The 12,226-nt window shown below is 40.5% G+C and overlaps 1 protein-coding gene across 15 annotated transcripts in view; it reads right to left on the bottom strand.

Annotated features, from left to right (window-relative positions):
• The window catches only part of LOC106025320 (NBAS subunit of NRZ tethering complex-like), a 107,120-nt gene extending 96,436 nt beyond the window's left edge, over positions 1-10,684 (bottom strand). For 6 of the 15 annotated variants that reach the window (XM_063243464.1, XM_063243465.1, XM_063243470.1 and 3 more), the window contains exon 1: positions 10,127-10,670. The gene's annotated coding sequence lies outside the window, so the exon portion shown is untranslated. Of the gene's footprint in view, positions 1-10,126 lie in introns of all 15 variants that reach the window. The other 9 variants (XM_063243473.1, XM_063243468.1, XM_063243475.1 and 6 more) reach the window with 7 other exon arrangements.
• Between the last annotated feature and the right edge of the window lie 1,542 nt (positions 10,685-12,226).

Raw genomic sequence — 12,226 nt, 5'->3', positions numbered from 1 at the left:
CACAAGGAGGCATAACGTAATCAAATTTCTGAGAAGCATATCTAAAGGGGAACTCTTAAAAGTGGCCCAAGGTTGGGAGTGGGAGGTGGGGAGATTAACCAAAAGAAGAAAAGATTTACACTTGACTACTCACCAAAAGGAGATCAAGTTCAGCAAACAGTGAAATGGCATACTATTTAAAGGACAGAAAGAAAACTATCATCATACAACTACACACTCAGTACCCTACTGAAGACAAAATAGAAATGTTTTGAGACAGTCGAAAGCTGAGAAAATTAATTTCTGCAGACTTAACTAAACAACTAAAGACTACTTCTCCAGGCAGAAGAAAGCGTCCCACATGGAAATTCAGAGACACAGAAATAAATGAAGAGTAACTGAGAAAGTAAACATTTGGGCAGATCTAAATAAATAATGACTTAGAAAAAAAAACCAACAATGTCTTGTGGATCTTAAATATAAAACCAACTAAAATATACAACAACAATATAAAAATCAGAAGGGAAAGGCAAATGGTTATAAAGACCTTATACTGTCTAAGAAATGATACAAGTCTAGTCAAAGACACATTTAGGAAACCACTAAATGAACAATAAAAGAAATTACACTGTCAAGCTAAAAGAGAGAAAAAATAAAAGAAGAAAAGTGAGACAAGGCAGCATAGAATAGGCAGGGCAAAGAATAATGAAGTAGAAGCTGTAAAATCAAAGTTATCAGCTATTACATTAAAGAGACATGTCCCATTAAAAATACAAAATTTGTCAGACAAATACAATAAAAAACACTAACTACATGCTCCACATATGTGTCCTAGAAGACTACTAAAAGGCTTAAAAAATTATAAATGGAAACATTTATAAACAAATCAAAACATAGCTGATACAGCTATATTAGAGTAAGACTGCTCAGCTTTTAGATGAATAGAATTCCTAAAAATAACAATAAGAACCCACTCACTAGAAAGATAATTCAGAATTTGTATACAACTAGAATTATAGTCTCAAAGTATAAGCAGCAAGGAATGACAAAAAAGGCAAGTAAAATCAGGGAAAACAGGGACAAGAAGCAAATATACTTCCTCTGACTTCTTTATTAGCATTGGGATCATATTTAAAGATTATATGGTTCTGATTCATCACCTAATAACCACTTCTCCATTACACAACAAATGGTAAACTTGAGATTGCAAATGAAACTTTCATGAAACGCTTACTGACCAAGTACAGTTCCATTTGCTTTGCCTTTACTCTGCCTCACGCCACTTTATCTCCTAGCCAAAAACCAGAACTACACATCTATCATCCTCTCCACCAATCTAACTCAGTGTCACACCATGACAGAGAACCAGCATCACATACTTGACAACTATCCCATTTGTTTCTATACATGCTTCTCACTAAGCTATGCAGGTGCCAAATAAACCTTAGTATTTTATATAGTTCTTACTCTAAGATTTGTTGCAGTATCTCCAGAAATAGAAGTTATTTCATTCCTTAGGAATCTCCATTAAGGATGTATGCCTAAATGTTTGTCCCTAAATATTTTTTCTTCCTAGGTAGTAAGCTCTATTTGACTTGAACTGTGATCACTTCCATTAGCTAATTCCAGAACAGACATGTCTAGCCTATACTTATCAGAGCTCGCATTCTATAAACCATTTACAGAAATGTTCTGCCAGCATCTTAGGTTCAAGATGGCCAAAACGGCCTCAAATTGGCAAAGTCTATGATGTCTGAATACAACTTGTATGTGGCAAGAGAGCTTTTTGGGGAAACAACTTGGAAATAACCCCCAGAATGTAATATGTGAGTACTCCTACTTTACAATTCTGCCTCTACAGAGTCATTACATGAAATGCCTGCACACCAACACAAGGTATTTATAAAAAATAGGCTCACTGCACCATTTGTTTGTGTTACTGGTTTAGACCTCAAACATCCCCCCACCCGAAGTCTGACATGTTCAGAGATGGAAGTTTTGGAAGATGACTGAGACATAACTCATCAGTGGGTTCAGTGCTGAATGTGTCAGGAGTGAGGGCTGGGTTAGAAAAGTAAAGTCACTTGGGGGTGTGACACAGAAAGAGGGTGTATTCTTAACCCTGGTTCCTCCCTTCTTTCTCTGTTCTCTGGTTGCAAGAAGATGAACAGCCTTCCTCCTCCACACCACCATGCACTTCTGCCTTGGAGTCAGCCAAGTACGCCTGGACAGAACCTTCAGAAACCATAAGCCAGAAAAATTCCCCTCCTTTAAATTAGGATGTTAAGAATTTTGTCCTAGTAGTGGGAAAGTGATTATGATTAGTTTGCATTTGAAAATTTGTGATCAAACACACACACACACACACACACACACACACACACCCCTAGTTACAGAGATTATGATACATCTATAAAACAAAATATCATAGGGAGAGCAAAACAACTCTGATAAATTTTACATATATGCAGATAGAAAGAGGTCCTAAAACAAGCTTATAAAACAGCATGCACAGGTTTATAACTGGTAATCTGAATAACTCTTTTAAAGATAACTGCAAAATAACAATCTTAGTTATTATGTCCCTACCACCTTGTTTTGAAAGTCTATATTATTACTGTTTTGGGCTCCATTATTGTTATTTTTTTTGTCTCTTTTGTTTCTTGTTTTTCCCCTAATACGTTTTGTTTTGTTTTGCTTTCACTCTAATGCAGAAATAAATGTACATGTATATGCTTATACAAACCTAGAACTTCTGAAGAGTTTATGAGAATTGATTTTATTACATGTGAGGGTATGAACAGCTACTCTGAAGAAACCGAGACATAATGGTAGCCATTGCTGATTTCCTATCATCTTGCTGTAAAGTCTAGGAATGTTTTTATTACTTATTTTGATTGGTTTTAGTCTGTTTTATATTATTTAATTTCAATATATGTGAAGGTACGGACAGTTATTTTGAAGAGAACAAGAGACATTATGGTAGCCATTGTTGATTTTCCTACTGTCTGGTTTTGAAGGCCGGTAATGCTTTCATTCTTTTATTTTGATCGGTTTTATAGTATTTTGTTTTGTTTAAATTCATTGTGTGTGAAGATATGGACAACTATTTTGAAGAAAACAAAGAGATATGGTAGCCATTGTTGATTTCCTGTTGTATTCAAATCCTGTGTTGCTTGCATTGTTTTTTTCTGATCTGCTTTGTTTTGTTCTTTATTTATTCTCTTTAAAATAAAAATTTAAAAAAACCAGCATGCACAATATACTTATTTTTGTTATACATGCACTGTCATTTAAATATTTAACTGTATTTATAAAATATAAAGTCCATAACTATTAAAAGTGAATAAAATTCTCTGAACAGAACTGGAGCATAAGATTTTTGTTTTCTTTTTTCCTTTCCTTTCTTTTAGTACTGGAACTGAACTCACAATCTGGCTCCTGCCAGTCTGGTGCTGTGCCACTGAGCTATATCCCTGGCCCTGGAGCATATGGTTTCACATTTTATTTTACAGACCATTTAAAATTTTATAATTTTTAATGTTTTAAGAAGCAAATGAAACAATTAACTTTATCCAAACATTAAAAACCCACATATGTACTTTAGTGCCTCTGCTTATCAATGATGGTAGTGAAATGCTATGGGGCACGCTGTTCAGAGTTGGGAACAAAGAGAAAGAAAGCCCACCCCTCTCTTCCTCCTATCCTATTCACTCTCCCTCTCTTTCCATTTCAGACAACAAACGGGATCCAAACTAATTTCAAGTAAGATAAGACTCCAGAAATTTCTGAGACAAGATGTTATCTCCCAGCCAGCAAATGCACAGGCAGGTAAAAGGACAGAGCAGAGGCAGGCCATGTCCATCAGCAATGGAGAAGAAAGGAAATTTTTCTCATCCTGGCTGGGACAATTATTTCTGTTTATGGGAAGATCTCCCTGTTCTTATGCTTGTTTTAGGCATTCCCAAACAGTTCTTTCACCGCGAATATTAGATGCTTATTCTTAGGCATGGAAATTGACCTGGTTGCCCCCAGAATATAACTCAAGACAAGGGAAACAGAAGTAATTTGCAAGCTATGCTTCAAGCAATGTGTGATTCTCACGAGTCTCAAAGGTCCTTATTCTGAGGTATCTTTAATTTTTCAGTCAGACTGTTCCACAGCCAAAACTTTAGCTCAGTCTGACTGACAATTCAGCTGAAAAATTCTTGCTATAAAGTCATTTTAAAGAAGTTATTTCTAATGGTAATTTTTTAAAGAAAAAAATCAAAAACCTACTATCTGATTTTCAGATTACCCTACTGTTAACTCCTTATTAAGAACTCAAATCCTGATTTCAGTAAAATATAACATACAAAGCTACCAACTCTCTCTGCCCTTTCTTCACATAAAGTCAAAAAGGAAAACAAAAATTGCTCATTTCAGCCAATTTTATAACCCCCCTTCCAGCCTAAGAGTAAGCATCTAATATTTGTGATAATACTGTACATTAAAGTAACTCATAATTACTTAACATGGAACTTATATTTTGATCTTACACATATAAAAGAAAATCATATATATTAATTTATAAACAATGTAAGATTTTTCCAATCATACCTGTTATTCTTAATACATTCAAGATCAGTATTTCAGTAACAAAACACATAGCTAGTAGCCTTTTTGCCCTTACACTAGATCTCACCCCACAGCTTTTGTATTGAGATATATATATCCCCAGTCCTTTTTCAACTTTTTGACAAGCCCTCACTAAGTCCTTAAAATATTCAAGTTTGGCTCAAACTTATGATTTTCCTGCTTCAAGAGCTGGGATTACACACATGCCACCACATCGGCCAAGAACACAGGCTTGGGCCTTGCGGATATAGCGCAGCGGCACAAGTATCTGCCTGACAAGTCGGAGCTCATGAGTTCTATCCCCAGCACCACCACCAACAACAACAAAAAACCACACAGACTTGAGTTGGAAACACCTGTATTCAAATGCCCAATTTTCCACACGACAATAATGAGACTCTGGGAAGGCACTTCACATTTCAGGTTCAGTTTTCCCATCTAAAGAACGGGGGGGGGGGGGGGCTCTCTTGCTAGGAATAGTATGTTGCCTGGAACTCTGAGTGTTCTACAGAAGGAATTCTTGGCCACTGTTAATATTACCTTCATTCCCTAGAATATGATATATACATTTTAAAAACAGCAATAGGAAAATCTGTATGTACTGCTTTACAAAGATCTCTAAAACACTGTTAGGTGAAAAAATGAGTTTGAAAACAATAGTATAATCAAGATTTTGCTAAAAAAAAGTACGCATATGCAAATGCAACAGGGGAAAATATTATAAGTGGTTTTTCATGGGTTAAAAATGAATTTTCTGGTATAAGTGATGAAATGTGTTATAAACAGTGTTTAAACATGAACTTGTATTTTTAAAATCTTTTAATTCAATGATTCAAATATGACAACAAAGCAAAACGTTATAATGTTATGAAAAACCATCAAAAGTTGTGTGCAGGGGCTGGGGATTTAGCTCAGTGGCATAAGCGCCTGCCTTCAAGCAGGCAGTCGCGAGTTCGATCCCTGGTACCGATAAAAAAAAAAAAAAAAAAAAAAAAAAGTTGTGTGCAGAAAGGATTAAGACAGTGATTAGAAAGAGATCAAAATTACACCAATGGTTCTGAATTCCCTCTTTGGTATTTTATATCAAAAAGTTTTGAACTAAAAAAATACTTTTTATTGTAAATGAATACAAAATTTGGGCTATATTTTAAAATCATCTTTCACTTGATTGTGTTGCCTAACAAAGTTAGTTGTTTAAAAACTTAAGCACAAGGGCTGGGGATTTAGCTCAGCAGCATGAGTACCTGCCTGGCAAACATATGGATACACTACTCAGTAGCCAAAACACAATGACATGGTAAACACCTCCCAATCACATTGAAATCTCTTATGAAATAAAGTAACTACTACATAGAAATGCCATAAAATAAGATTACTGTTACTTCAATATTTATCTTGATGTACAGAAAACTCAGGAGGCAGAAACCAACAAGGATCAACAAAAACTTCCTATATTTTAACAGAATTACAGTGTATTTTTAAAAGTACACAAACATTAAAGCCATTTTACTACAATACAATTTGTTATTTATGTCAGTTCATTCTTCTGACAATCCCGTTAAATAATTATTCTTTCTTGCCTAGAGCCTCCAACCTAAAGATATACGAAACTGTAGAACCAAGAGTCATATCCCCAATCCTGACTCCATATACAAATCCTCCCATATCACAATGAATTTAATATCAGTTATTCATGTTCAAACATACTACAAAGAGCGGTCACATTCCTTACCTGCTTAGAGCATTCATGCCAGAAATCTATGATCTCTTTTGCAACTCATTCTGACAGGCACGTAAGGGCATGGATCTTTTTTTTATAGACAACTTAGCAAGATCAATAATCTTTCAAAAGATGACAACCAACAAATACTAAAATGGAAGCATAACCAGGAGGATGGCCAAGCACACAAAAAATCAGAACACTATAAAAAGTGAATAAAGCGATTAAGGATAACTGGGACACACACACACACACACACACACACACACACACACAAGCACTTGCCTGCATACAAACAAATTCCATTAGACAGATGAAGGGCCATCAAGATGTGAGCAGTATGGTTTTGGGAGTTAAAAACGAAGGCAACTCAACATTCCGTCAACAGATGTTCGCTGTCATCCCCCTGTGCCAGATGTTCAGCTTCACTAGAAATATAAAGATGAATAAGACAGTGTCAATCTTCACAAAGTGAAGACTGGCGAAGAAGACAAAGTAAGTTGCACAAAAAGTACCCCAAAAGGGACAGAAACAGAACGAGGACTAGGAAGACTCTTAGTGAAGAGAGGATTGGTAGAGAAAAAGTCACTGGTGGGATGAGGAGTTTCACAAGTGGATGAGGTGTGATGGGAACTGAATTTCACAGGAAAGACAGCACATGCAAAGATACAGAGATGCCAAACTTAATTAGCCTGGTGGAACACGAGGTGCAAACTAGGGGTGACAAAAGAGGAGACTTTGAATTGGGATTAGAGGGGTGGTGGTAAAGAACACAAAGGGCCTCACAGTCTCATGCCAAGAGGGTTAGACTCTAATGCCCAAGCTGAGGAGCACTAACAAGAAATGTTAGGTGGGGTTAGCGGCATGCTTAAGAAAATACATCAAAAAGCTTATTCCAGCAAGAGGACAGACTTCTAGAGGGTAACAGTGAAGTCAAAGAGATTGACAGAGACACTACTGCTAGTCCAGGTGGGAATGAAGAGGAAAAACACATTCACAAAATACTGAGGAGATAAAGACCAAACAGAACTACTGACCATGGAAATGAGAGAAACAGGAGGGAGGTCTTTTAGATCTCAACTAGGTAAGCAGATAAACACTGATGGCCACACGACAAGTGACACAAGACAAATCCATAGGATCATCCCAACAATGTGAGAGCCCTCACATGGGAATTGGTTGTGGTTAGGGAAAACAGACGAGGGAAGTTACAGGCAGGAGGACCAAAGCCTATTTGGTGAAGGGATCCACTGGCATGTGAAGAGAGTGGACACTCATTAGCTTACAGGTAGCTATGAAGACAAGAAGAGAATATAAAGAATGAGATAAACATAGGTAACTCAATGGGTAGGTGAGAGAAAAAGGTGAAAAGACAAATGAACCCTTAAAGTAAGCAATGAATCACATAGGTTGACGCTGAGCAAAGGAACAGAAAAAAATATTCAAGAATTGTATTTCATAAAGCAAAACCTTTTAGAAGGTCTTCAAAGAAGGAATGGACTACTGTGTGAGGAAAGGAATCATGTCATCAAGGAAATGGCCTCAGGCAGAAGCTAAAAGGTTTTGAATTGAGAAGGCATGCAATGACTGCACAGGGTACTCTGGCAAGCCATCTCCCAACAATCTCTTCACTAATCTGTTCCTCCTTCCTCTCTTCCTAAAACCAGATTGTGTGCCTGCTCATTTCCAACCCTTCCCTGATGCTGACGATCTGCTATGCTATCATCGGCCTTCCACTCTCCTCTTCATCCTCCTCCTCTTCCATATGTCCCATACATTGACCTTAAGATACAAAAACTGTTTATCCTGTGCTCATACTTGTTTTTCTCTACCTTTCACTACTGAACATTTCCACTTTCCTACCACTCCTACAAAAAGATTTCTGAGTCTATCATTTAACAAAAATAAAATTTGACAAATGCCATCTGATTTATTGAGAGCTTCTGCCAGCTGTTCCTTCCTCACTTTTCCATTCCCTGGACCTCTTCCATAGTGCATGAGCCAACTGAGCAAGCCCTGCCTACTCTTTTCACTTTTGTAATCAGACAGAAGGTTAACAGAACACATTCTGGATCCGGGAACCAACAGGAACTGTGTTCTACACCCACGCACACTAATTAGCTGGCAACCTCGACATCATCCCTTAGACCTCACTTCTTCTGAGCCATCCTGACTTTCTCAAAACCTATTCTCCTTTGTACTGCTTATCACAATAACTTAATGTTAAAATTAATAGCTGAATCGGTATCTTTCCTACCTACATCCTGGACTGCAAACTCCCTCAAGGCAGAAAGCATACAAACCTTGTGCCTCAGCAGTGCAAAATAAAAACTCATTAAATTAACGCTGAAACATGTTAAGATCACTTCCTAATACACTGCTCTCATTACTGTTACTTAACCTAAGTAATAAAATTACTAGCACTTACAAAGTTACAACTTTAAGCAGAAACTCCACCTATTACCACAAACACAAATATGTTCTACATATAAATTTATATGAAAAACTGTAAAGAGTAAGAGGAACTTGTTTCTAAGATTGTTACACTTTTCTTGCCCACTCCTATGAAAAGGAAGTTGGATCAGTTACCTACATTTCAGGATTGAAAGGTGTGTGCTAAATCTTGTACAGGCTAAATGTGCAAATAAGTATCATGAATCAGTGATCCCAATTTGACATTAATACTTTTCTATGTACCTGTTTAGATTAATACCCAATGAATACCCATTGGGACTTTAGATTTAAAGCTATTCCTTGACATTAGTAAGTCATGATACACACAAAGAAAATCAACTTTATCAGCCCTGTGACACTTCAACAGGATTTTTAAATATTCCATATAAGTCAGGATAAAACCTGTGCTGGTTGAGCAACTACAAGTAACCACAATTGTACAACTATAATTACAGTAACCACCGTACCATATCAGATGTCTTTCAAACATAAAAATTTCTTATTTCACCAAAGTAAAAGTTTTGTGAAGTTTTATGATATACCACCTTGATCAAACACTTTTAACAGACTATATGTTAATCTGTCCTTGAACAGAGGGGTATTTACTGCTTCTCAACTACACTGGAAGACGGGGTGCTTTTGTTAATTGGCCCTCTGGAATCAAGAATGCAAGTGATTCCAGTGATCCGTGATATGCAAGAAACTGACAAGGACTTGTGAGGTTTAACAGATTTATATATCGGCATTAGAAAACAATGTACAACTCTCTAACATCCAAGGCTTGGATAATTCCCTGGGTTAGGAGTGATTAATAGACTATAAATACAGTCTGAGAAGAAGCATTTCATAACACAAACAGTGAAAGACACAATCACTTGGAACCACTCTCCAGGTCGTCCCAAGGTTAAGTCAACACCTCTGATCTTAAGGGGGAGAGGTGTGTCCCCAGTACCCTCTGGGAAGACCTCAGACTGTGGTTCTGATCTCAGTGCAGTCTCCTGGGACCTACAAGGGTTTCTTGGGGCTGCAGAAGCTGGGAAATCCCAGGCCAGTCAAAGAGGAGTTCCAGCTCCCTCCCAGTCCCGTTCCTTAAAATGAATTGGCCATAGGATTGTTTAATATTTAAAGAGGTGTGTAGTGGCCTCTCCTAGTGCTAGTGTGAGCACAAGAATGTTAAGTGGGATGACCCGGGAGAGAGACCCTAGCGCCCCGACCCTGCTCCGCGGTGCCTCCCCCACTCCGTGTCCAGCCTCCTCACGCGAGATCCCCTTCTCCCCAGCCCCGCGAGCCGAGGTGAAGTTCCCAAACGTTTCCTCCCGGATCCCAAACAAAACCCAAGCCGCCGCCCCCCCTCACCTGCGGACTTCGGCGGCCGGGGTGTCCGAGAGGCAACTTGCAGCGGCAGCCGCAAGGGCAGCTCAGAAGCCAGAGGCGCTCAGGGCCACGGGACCCCGCTCCGCTGCCAGCTTCGCCCAGCGAGGCAGGGAAAGACGGCGGCGGGGGCGGGACACGGGAAACTCTAGCCCCCACGCTCGCGCTCCTCAGCCGCTCCCCTGCTGCAGGCTCCGCTGCCCCTCAGGGTTCTTCGGGCTGAAGTGGAGACTCTGGGGCGCCTCCTTCCTGAGGGGGTGAGCGGGAGGAGACCAGAGAGAGGGCGTTCTTCAGTCCACGCCCGGACGGAGGAAAGAGACCGCCACAAGCTGGGCGACCGCAGCCGGGGGCGGGGGCGTGCTCGCCTTTTCCCTGTCGCCCACGCGCAGGCGCACGCTCTCACGCGCTGCGTCCGGCGCGACGCGCGCCCCACGCCGCTCCAACCCGGGTGGTCGCCTCCGGTGCGGGGGCGAGCTAGGCTAAAGGGCCGCTCCCCTCCCCCTCCTCCGAGGCGCCGCGGACAGGCGCTGCTGCGGGCTCTCCCCTGGCCCCTCCTCTGCCTTCTCCCTCTCGCCGGCCTCTCGCTCCTCGCCAGTGCATGAAGGGGAAGGCAAACACTAATGAAATCTGCACCAAAGAATAACAACGAGGCATTAATGTTACATGCAGTTTGTTTACCATACAGGGCCGTGGGCTGTAGGGGGAGGGATGTTGAAGGGAGGTGGAAACAACAGAGAGAAGGGGGTGAGGAGAAAGGAAGAGGAGGAAAAATTCCTCAATTCTGGGGAGGTTCTGGGAAGAGTGATTCAGTGGCTTTTGTTTTTTGTTTGAAAACAGGGTCTCTGTGTAGTTCAGGCTGTCTTCCACTCACCGTGTAACACAGGCTGGCCTTGAACTCCCAGTGATCCTCCTGCCACAGCTTTCCCAGGGCTGGGATTACAGGCATGCACCACCATCCCCAGCTAAAGTGATTCCTGTTTTTTGCTTCAAATTTTGGTCACTGGCAGCTAGCTGAGGCGCATGCAGGTCTCCTGGGTTTGAGAGGCCGACAGGTCCTTCGGTTCACGAGCTCCCCAGCCCACCCCTCCACAGCCTGGCGGTGAGAGGTGTGGCAGGGTCATCTGTGAGCGCAGCCGCCTCGCCACACTGGTGTCTGCACAGGATGTCTCCTCAGCCTCATTCTTAAGGCTGGGTGTCACCCAGTGCATCTTCCCAGGCTCCCCAGGAACTGCCCGAGAACACTGGGAAACAGGTGCCCAAGTGTCTCTACAATGGGGAGACTGAGGCTCAGCCAGGTTTGTGGACCAGGTCTAGACAGACAACACTGGTCTGGACAGACTTCATCTGGACTCGTGTTGTCTGAATGAACACATCAGCTCCATTTTAAAAAATGAACCTGGTTAATGAAATAAAGAGGAATAGGTTATTGATCAATTTGGGGGGGGGGGGCTAAGAACAAGGAACAATTGTGAAAAAGCATGAAATGCTTTATTAAAAGCACTGAAAAGAAAAAAAAAAACATAACTAAGAAATCCTCCTTCCTGGATCTCGGGACCCAGGATCTTGGGTATCTGGTGAGGGCCGGGAGAGGTTTACCCAGCTCTCCTAATTCCGATATGTGGCTCCCACTGGTGAAATGTGACAGGCGTTTGTTATCAGAACCCTTCCAAGGCCTGCCTCACTCAGAGCAGAGTTATTTTCTTCTCTGCCTTCTAGGTGAGGATCGCGGAAGGGCAAAAGAGGGGAGGAACATTTAAAAAATAGCATGAACAGTGAGATGTAATTTATGTCGAAAAGTATTTTTCTGATTCGAATAAGGCTGGAAGGATAGATTAAACAACAACATGCTAATAATAGTTATCTCCGTTCAATTGACAGAAATTTAAAATTTGCGTATTTTCTAAAATTGCTACCAAATATATGTAGGTATCAGATCAAAATATAAAAGTTATGATGATTTTTTTTTTGTCTTTTTCATTTTTATCGGTACCGGGGATCGAACTCACGACCGCCTGCTTGCAAGGCAGGTGCTTATGCCGCTGAGCTAAACCCCCAGCCCCGATGATTTTTTTTAAAGGCAAAGGA

The sequence above is a fragment of the Cavia porcellus genome, unplaced genomic scaffold, assembly GCF_034190915.1.
Source record: "Cavia porcellus strain 051 isolate PalLab524CR breed Dunkin Hartley unplaced genomic scaffold, mCavPor4.1 scaffold_38, whole genome shotgun sequence".
NCBI classification, from domain to species: domain Eukaryota; kingdom Metazoa; phylum Chordata; class Mammalia; order Rodentia; family Caviidae; genus Cavia; species Cavia porcellus.
The sequence above is the reverse complement of the archived record's forward strand: the minus strand, read 5'-3'. Positions and strand labels throughout refer to the sequence as shown.